Source organism: Wyeomyia smithii, chromosome 2 (assembly GCF_029784165.1).
Source record: "Wyeomyia smithii strain HCP4-BCI-WySm-NY-G18 chromosome 2, ASM2978416v1, whole genome shotgun sequence".
Classification (NCBI taxonomy): domain Eukaryota; kingdom Metazoa; phylum Arthropoda; class Insecta; order Diptera; family Culicidae; genus Wyeomyia; species Wyeomyia smithii.
In genome coordinates, this window is record NC_073695.1 from 232911324 (window position 1) to 232919349 (window position 8026).

Here is an 8026-nt window from a genome sequence, read left to right on the forward strand (position 1 = left end):
TACGATGAGTTTTGCAGCATCTCGTAGCTGGATAGAATGTGAAATGTTTTTTTTTATTACAATTCTAAGGCTACTGACATACTGGAGCGTCAAATGAAGCGAAGCAAAAAGCGTCGCAAAGGCGTCTGAGCTGCTTCTTCGGACGTCTATATGAAACGCTCGAACCGGTCATACTGGAGCGGCAACGACGCGTCACTAGAAGCGGCGAAACTGAACGAGAAGTGTTTTGACGCGCGTACACGCACGTAGTAATACTTTGTTCAGACTAATTCTGATTCTTGTCACCGCCAGGTTTTTTATATTTGCTTTCTTTTGCTTGATAAACGAAACAAAGAAAAAGAACCAATTTCCGCTTAATTTTTCAGGTCTTCGTGAAAATGACATTAAATGTTTTTGATTAATTTGATAAACTAGGTTAACGTTGCTTGGAATTAAAATGAAAAAAAAAACGAGACACTGTTACTTCTTGGTTTATTTTAAACTTAGTTTCGATTCTACACATCACTTCAAATACAGATTCTACACATCACTAAAAATTTTAATACAGTTTTATAAACCTGGAAGAACGGCCAAAGGATCTGGGTCTTGTATCCGTATCAATCACGAGACTAATTATCGTGCTTAAAGAAGCAAAAAATTCTTCATCGGACGAATCCATCTTTACTTCATACGAAACCGCTACTAAATATCAACGATAATGACAGCACAACAAAATTGCGAACGCGCGTAACGACGCTCCAGTATGTCATAGGAAGCTTTACCCAACGCTTCTATTTATTTCGCTTCTTATACGCTCGACGCTTCGCTTAATTTGACGCTCCAGTATGTCAGTAGCCTAACAGGCGGCATGCATTCAAACGGCAATTTGCGTGAGCGCGAATTTGACATTTTCTACCAAGGTTGCTTTGTTAAACTAATTTGAATATTTCCATTTTTTTCTCTCTAACTTATGGCTCAGCAAGCTAATGTTTAAATATTATGTGGTATATCATGTGTCTCTTTAGATTGCAGTCAAGCCGGTTTTTATGGTCTGAATGATTTTGTTTTTAAAGAGCAAATTTTAATGAATGCAAGTTGTGCTTCGTTTCTTTCGTAAATTAACTGAAAGTATTTGTGAGAGTTCGTATTCTATGTAAGCACTCACAAATACGCACTGTGTTGGTTGTCTGTCAGTTATGTTTTGTTTTTGGTGCACGATGAAGCAATTTCGAGAAGTCGTAGTTTTTTATTAGAAACTATTTGTCCTACAGCAGTCACACAATGTACAAAACAATCGATTGTGGGCAGTAGCAAGAGACAGTATTTTGAAGGCTCAAAAAAGTTTTCCAGATTCCAGAATGCGCTCCAGTAATGGTTTAGGGGCGCAGATTGCAAGCGAGATAAACTTCCACCGGTTTTCATCGACAAAGACGTCAAAGTCAATGCCTTTTATCATAAACCGAAGGTTTTGGAGAACATTGTCATTCCGAGTTATCGAAATCGTCGTGCATCAGCGCATACTGCGCACTTGATTCAAAGCGGGGGTAGCAACAAACCCAAATGACCTTTTTGTTGAAGTTTACTGATTACAAGATCTCCAACTTAGAAGAGTTTAAAGTGGTTGTCCGAAAAACTTGAGATGAAATAACCACGGAATCCGTGCGTGCCGCCTGCGACCGCTTCAAATAGCGTTGATGAAACTAACTAAGGGAGGAATTATTTAAAAACATCTGCGGCAAGTCTGAACAAGATTGATATTGAGAATGATGGACCAGTTGTGGATCCACCAACCATGGACGAGTAGTAGTTAAAGAGTTGAAGAAATACAAGGAAGCTGGGGAGGACGGCATTCCCGCCGAGCTTTTCAAAGCCGGGAACGAACAGCTGTATCGTGACGTTCATCGGATCATGCTGTCAAACTTATTATGCAACATCGCGTTGAAAGGTGCTATAAGGATGGCTGGCGTGCAGAGAAGCGGCACCATCATGACGAAGTCTCACATGCTCGTAGGTTTTGCTGACGATATCAACATTTTTGATATTAACCGTAGAACCGTAGAACGTAGACCTCTCAAAAGGGAAGCTGCGAAAACAGGGCCTGTCACAAACAATTCCAAAACGAAGAACATTCACTTACTTTGCTCATTGGTCCGTGTCAGGACGAAGTTAGAGATCTTCACTGTGGATGGTTACCCGTCATGGCTTTCACCTGTTGCCAAGACTGGTTCTCGTCGATAGCTCGGATGTCGTTGGCTTAGCTGCCTCTGGGTCTGCCTCTTCTGCGTTGTTCTTGCGAATTTCAGTCGAGTGCTTCTTTGCAGATCTCGTTCGCTCGTGTCCTGGAGGTGTGTCCGATCCACTTCCACCTACGCTCTCGAATTTTTGTCGCTATTAATGACATCGACGATGGAGCCGCTCATTAGATATCCAGTTGTCAGGCCACCAGACAAGAATGATGTATTGCAGGCAGCGCACGGTGCTCCCACAGACCGTTATTATAAAAAATGGCACCAATGAATCTGAGTACACCATTCGATTTGTTATGACGTCCAGAATCTCTGGTCAAAATTTCAAAATCATCGTACGGTAAATTTTTGAGTAATGCCCTTTTGAAGGTTGTAAAGTACAAAAAAGTGATATTAAAACGACGAAATACTCAGTGTAAAGTACGTTTTTCAGCCACAATTTTATGAAACAACTTCCAAAATAGTTTCTACACATTCCAAGTATTATATTTCAAACGAAATGACCACGTGGTTCTTTTTCCTGATTTATAATTTATTTTTTGTTCACAACAATTTATAATTTATTGTTGCCACCAAGTCAAGAATAAAACTTTTGCATTTTAGAAATATAAAATGTACTGAAAGTTTAAAAAAGCAAAGCCTTGGTGCTATATTCCGTTTCGGAACTCGACCTTCTGTTAATCATACACAGACTTCGCAGCCAACTGTTTAGTATACAGGACAATTGCGGGGCTAGCGCAACGGTCCTACTGACACTAACAGTCTCTCCCGAGTCGAGACTCGAACCTATGACGACTGGCTTGTTAAGCCAGCATCGTACCTCGAGACCAGCTGGGAGAGCCACGAAGGGGTACGGGGGGTATAAAAAGTGATCAAAATATGACCACGTGGTTTAGGAACGGCCCCCTACCGTTTTTGAGTTGCCCCGCTGATCCGCACCACATTCCGCAAGCGTACAGCAATACGGATTTAACGTTTGAGTAGAAAATTCGGGTTTTCGTAAGTAGAGTAATCTTATTTGAGCGCCAAATATTTCATAAACTTGCAAAGGCACTTCTGGCCTTCCTAATCCGTGTGACTATGGTATCACCATCAGGCGTTGTCTGGTTACCAAGGTTTTGATAAACATCCACCTGCTCAACCTGTTGTTCCGCTATTGTAAAGTTGAGGGGATTTTCATTGTTCACTACCATAGACTTAGTTTTTGCTACATTGACTGAGAGACCTGCTGCCTGGCAGTACTCAGAGAGGAACTTGCTCTGCATAACGATATGCATAACGATATGCATTCGGCGTTATGTCAGCAAGACTATGTAGTCGGCTAGTTCGAGGTCATTTAGGTGCTCCAAGGTAATACTCGATTTGGTCTACTGTCTACTACTAATTCTAATATCTCGTCCATAACAATGAGAAACAGCAGCGGTGATGAAATGTAGCCCTGTCTCACACCAGTAGTAACTCTTATAGGGTCGGACAAAACTCCATTGTGCAGCTCCTTGCACGAAAACGCCGAAACGGACTAGCCTCTCTGGAACTCCTCTACGCCTAAGTGCGTCCCAGATGTTTTCGTGGTGGAGTTGGTCGAACACTTTATCAATGTCAACGAACACCAGTCTTGGATTCCACGATTTCAAGAGAGTCTTGGAATTCGATGATCTACTCCAATATAATGCGGAATGTTATAATATGGTGTACACATGATCGGCCAGTACTGAATCCAGCTTGCTACCGCCGGCCGGAGAGTAGAGTCGATCTTCTCCAGGGTCCGATCTCCAGGGTCCGATTGAGTATTAATTTACAGAGTACTTTTAGAGTAATACAGAGCAACGTGATGCCACACCAGTTATCGCATTCAGTTAAGTCTCCTCCTCTATCCCTGGCGCTTTGTTGGGCTTCATACTTCTGTTTGCCTCTTGAATTTAATTTAGTGATAGCGCTTCGGAGTTGACGCGCCGAACTGTTGACGTCATGTGCTGCTGGTTTTGTTGACCACTGACTTTCGAAACTCGGAAGAGCTGTCCAGTTGTCCGGGCTGTGATGAATATCGTATAACAAGCAGATATCACCATTGGCGGCGGCAGTTTCGCCTTCTCCAGCTATGGAGCTAGTTCAGGCTCTCTTGTCCCGTCTACAAGCGCGTTTAACAGCCCTTCCCAGTTCAGCGTATCGTTGACGGGCATTTGTCTTAGCTGTTGTGGTTCGCGCTCGCTCAATGCTGTTTCATCCTCCAAGTGTCATCCGAAATCCACTCCTTCCGCTCGCTGCGCACTTTGCCGAAGGTTTCACCACTTGTCGCGGTGAAGACGTTCTTGATGCTTTGATGCATTGCTCTTCGACAGTTCTACTAGCAGGCAACTCCGAAGCCCTGGATTCTAGTTATTAGACAAAGGCCCTTTTCACCTCGGTATTCTCCAGTCGGCGGACGTCGTAACGACACCCAGCTTTCTCATCTCTGGTTCCTACTTCATCAGTGCCGCATGTGCCTCTGGGATCAGTAGGAATCCAACTCTTCTTTCTTGAGTATCATTCTCACCTCGTATGCCAGAGTAGAGCAAGACTTGCCACGATGATGTCTTGTGTTCGCCAATACCCGACCAAAGGACTTCGCTCAGTTCTAGGATTTCAAGTTTCAGGCAGCTTGCTGTTCTTGCAAGTTGTGCCAGCTTACCCTGCCGGGCAAGGGTTATTATATTATATCATATATAGGCAACCACGTGGAGGTAGGGATAGGAGTTAGCGGTAGCCCGTCGGATCATTTGAAGTAGTCGACGAATTTATTTACCTGGGTACATTAGTGATATCCGACAATGAGGTTAGCCGTGAGATGAAGAGGCGGATAGCGGACACAAACATTGCCTTCTTCGGATTGCGATTGCTGAGATCTCGCAGCCTGCAAACAAAACTAGCACTCTATAAAACACTGATTCTTTCGGTGGCCCCCTGTGGGCATGAAGCATTGACACTGAAAGAGGCTGATAGGTGAGCTCTTTGTGTTTTTAAGCATAAAATCTTGCGGTCAATCCTTGGCGGCAAACTGGAAAATGATCATTGGTGCAGACGCTTGAACCATGAAGTGTACCAGGTGGATATAGTCAAGCGGGTGAAACACGGCAGGCTATAGTGAGCTGGGCATGTAGCCAGAATGCCGGAGGAACGATCAGCAAAAACTATATTTTGTAGAGATTCCGATAGAGGTCGTCGACTTCCAGGTGACCCCGCACTCGTTGGATGTGTGCTGTCGACGAGGATACCCTAACACCTATCACACGCGTTAGAAGTGACTTCAGGATTGGAGCCCAAGATCGAGTGATATGGCGACGTATTCTGGGTTCGGCACTGAAACGATGATCGGTCTGTCTGTCAATATGAAATATAAAACTATCTCGACCATTTAAGGGTAAACATTGACGGGTACGTGCACCACGCAAAAATTGTCCTTGAAGCACGTAAACATAATCTAGTACTGCAAATCAGTATTGTTTTGATCTGTGGTTTTTACCACGAATGTTAAGGTAATCAAAGAATCAAACAATTTCAAAACAAACAAACAACAGCTTAGACTGCCGAGAACAGATACATTATCGTATATGAAAATGTTGAAAAGTTTCAAAAATGTAGAAGACAAAAGTGACAGAAAATTTGTAAATGTTTTTAAAAAGCTGCCTAATGTTGAATGTTCAAAGTTGTAAAAATGCTACAACTGTTTTAAAATATCTAAAGTATATTCATACTCATGTTGAATATATTCAAAATGCTTGAGCATGTTAAAAAGAGTAGAGAAAAAACGATGAAACAAAAATGGCAACAATGTTGATATGCTCCAATAGTTATAATTAAAATGAACTAAACGTTCGATGAAATTGACTTTAACGAAGAGGTAGTAGATAATTGAAATATTTTGTGAACTAAACAAAACAGCTATCATCGATTATTTCTGTGATAAATATTTGTTTTGTGATAAGCAGAAGGTATAACTTGATTTGATTTTTTTTTTTTGAAAAACTGCACAATTTTGTCTCGAAATTAAATATTTTAACGCAAGTTGTCAGGTAATTATATCTTGCATGTTTAATTAAAAGAAAGCTGAAAATCTAGACATAATTATTTTCCTTTTCGAATTTAAAACTCATGATCGTGCTTAAAATGTTCCATTTTCATGTTATACTATTTTAATATAAATTCTAAATCAAAAACTTTGCAGTTTTTTCAGCTTCGTTGAAAATTCTTTTCAATATGACAGAGTTCAGGGTACTATAGCAAATTAGTTTCAAATTAAGTGCAAATTGTAACTAATGTATGTTGAAATGAGAGCGAAACTAGAACATTTTTCAAACGTTCTCCAAGAAAAAATTCACATTAAACCTCAAAAAGCAGAATGTTTAGAAATATGAATTTCGACTTTGATTCATGAAGCATTATAACCTCTAATCAAAATAAAACCAGCACTGCACATGCATTACCATCGGATGTCTCATAACCGTCACAGCACGAATAAAGCTTTTTGTAGACAAGCCTAAATGTAGGCAACAATAGCGACGTGTTGTATCAGGCGGGATAAATGGTTTTGGGATGCTCAAATGCAACAGTTGGTTTGGTCGATTCTTCGATCACTTTAATTCAATCACCACAACTTATTAAACACCGTTTATGACTCGTTAGATAGCGACAAGTTGATAGCGGAGGGATCACTCTAGCCTTCTGAACGAAAATCACGCTTCGGAGAGTTACTAAAGCTGAACCATTACCAAAATGAAAAGACGCTCCGGAAAAACGATGAAAGCAGATAGGACCTTTTGAAATGTTTTTCTAGAACTGTTTCACTGAGGTTTTTCCTGCATCACTGATCGTTTGTACTCTATCAAACACATCAAACATTTCTGGAGTTCTCCTTGTACAGAATTTGAACTGTGTGCTATAATACATATTCGAAATAACAATTCTGTTCATTGATTTTGATGGGAATGTAGAAGAAACATATGTAATTTATTTTTTCTAGTAATTGAGAAAAATAGTAAAAAAACATAGAAACTAATTAAGCCGTGCTAGAGTCAGTTCCAATCCTTTTTTTTGTTCATATCAACATTTATTTGACACGGAACAATACAATTTAATGTTTTACGGAGCCAACTATAAGTGCCAATCCTTTCCATTTTTAGTTTAATTTGACCACAGACTTTATAACGGACCCCAATTGAAGGATAATCCTTCCAGCATTGCGGTTTCATGCGACGTGTCATTCAAAGGTACACGTGCTTGTCCTTGGTTTGACTAAATTTTCCGGCCGGATCCTTCGAAAGGGCTAAGCCGCCTGAAAGTACGCCCAAAACCGACACATGTTCTGTATGAAATACAACCCTCGAAACCATCGCTGGCTCGGTTAATTCGGGCATCGAATTTCCTCCACCGAAATCCCTTCGAAATCCTTTCGCACTGTCGGCTCCGGGAGTGACAGACGACGATGACGATGAAGGTGAAACCCGAAAGCGATCCGATCGATGAGAAGCGTTAAAAGGGGAAACGAATCTTACGTTCTTTGTGGTTTTAATGATCATTTTAATGAAGCATTTTTGGTTGGTCTTGCCGCTCTCTTCTTGTTCTCAGTGGAGAAAAAATGTAGTGGAAAATGGAAAAAATATGAAACGAAACAAAAAAAAAAATGTCAACACAGAAAAACAATTTTTAATGAGCTACGGACGATAAATTTTCATAACTCGAAAAGCGATGCAATGGGGAGATTAGCGTAAGGCACCGGGACAGGGCAGGTCCCACAAAGCCGGTAAGATTTTCAAGGAAGAGTAGGA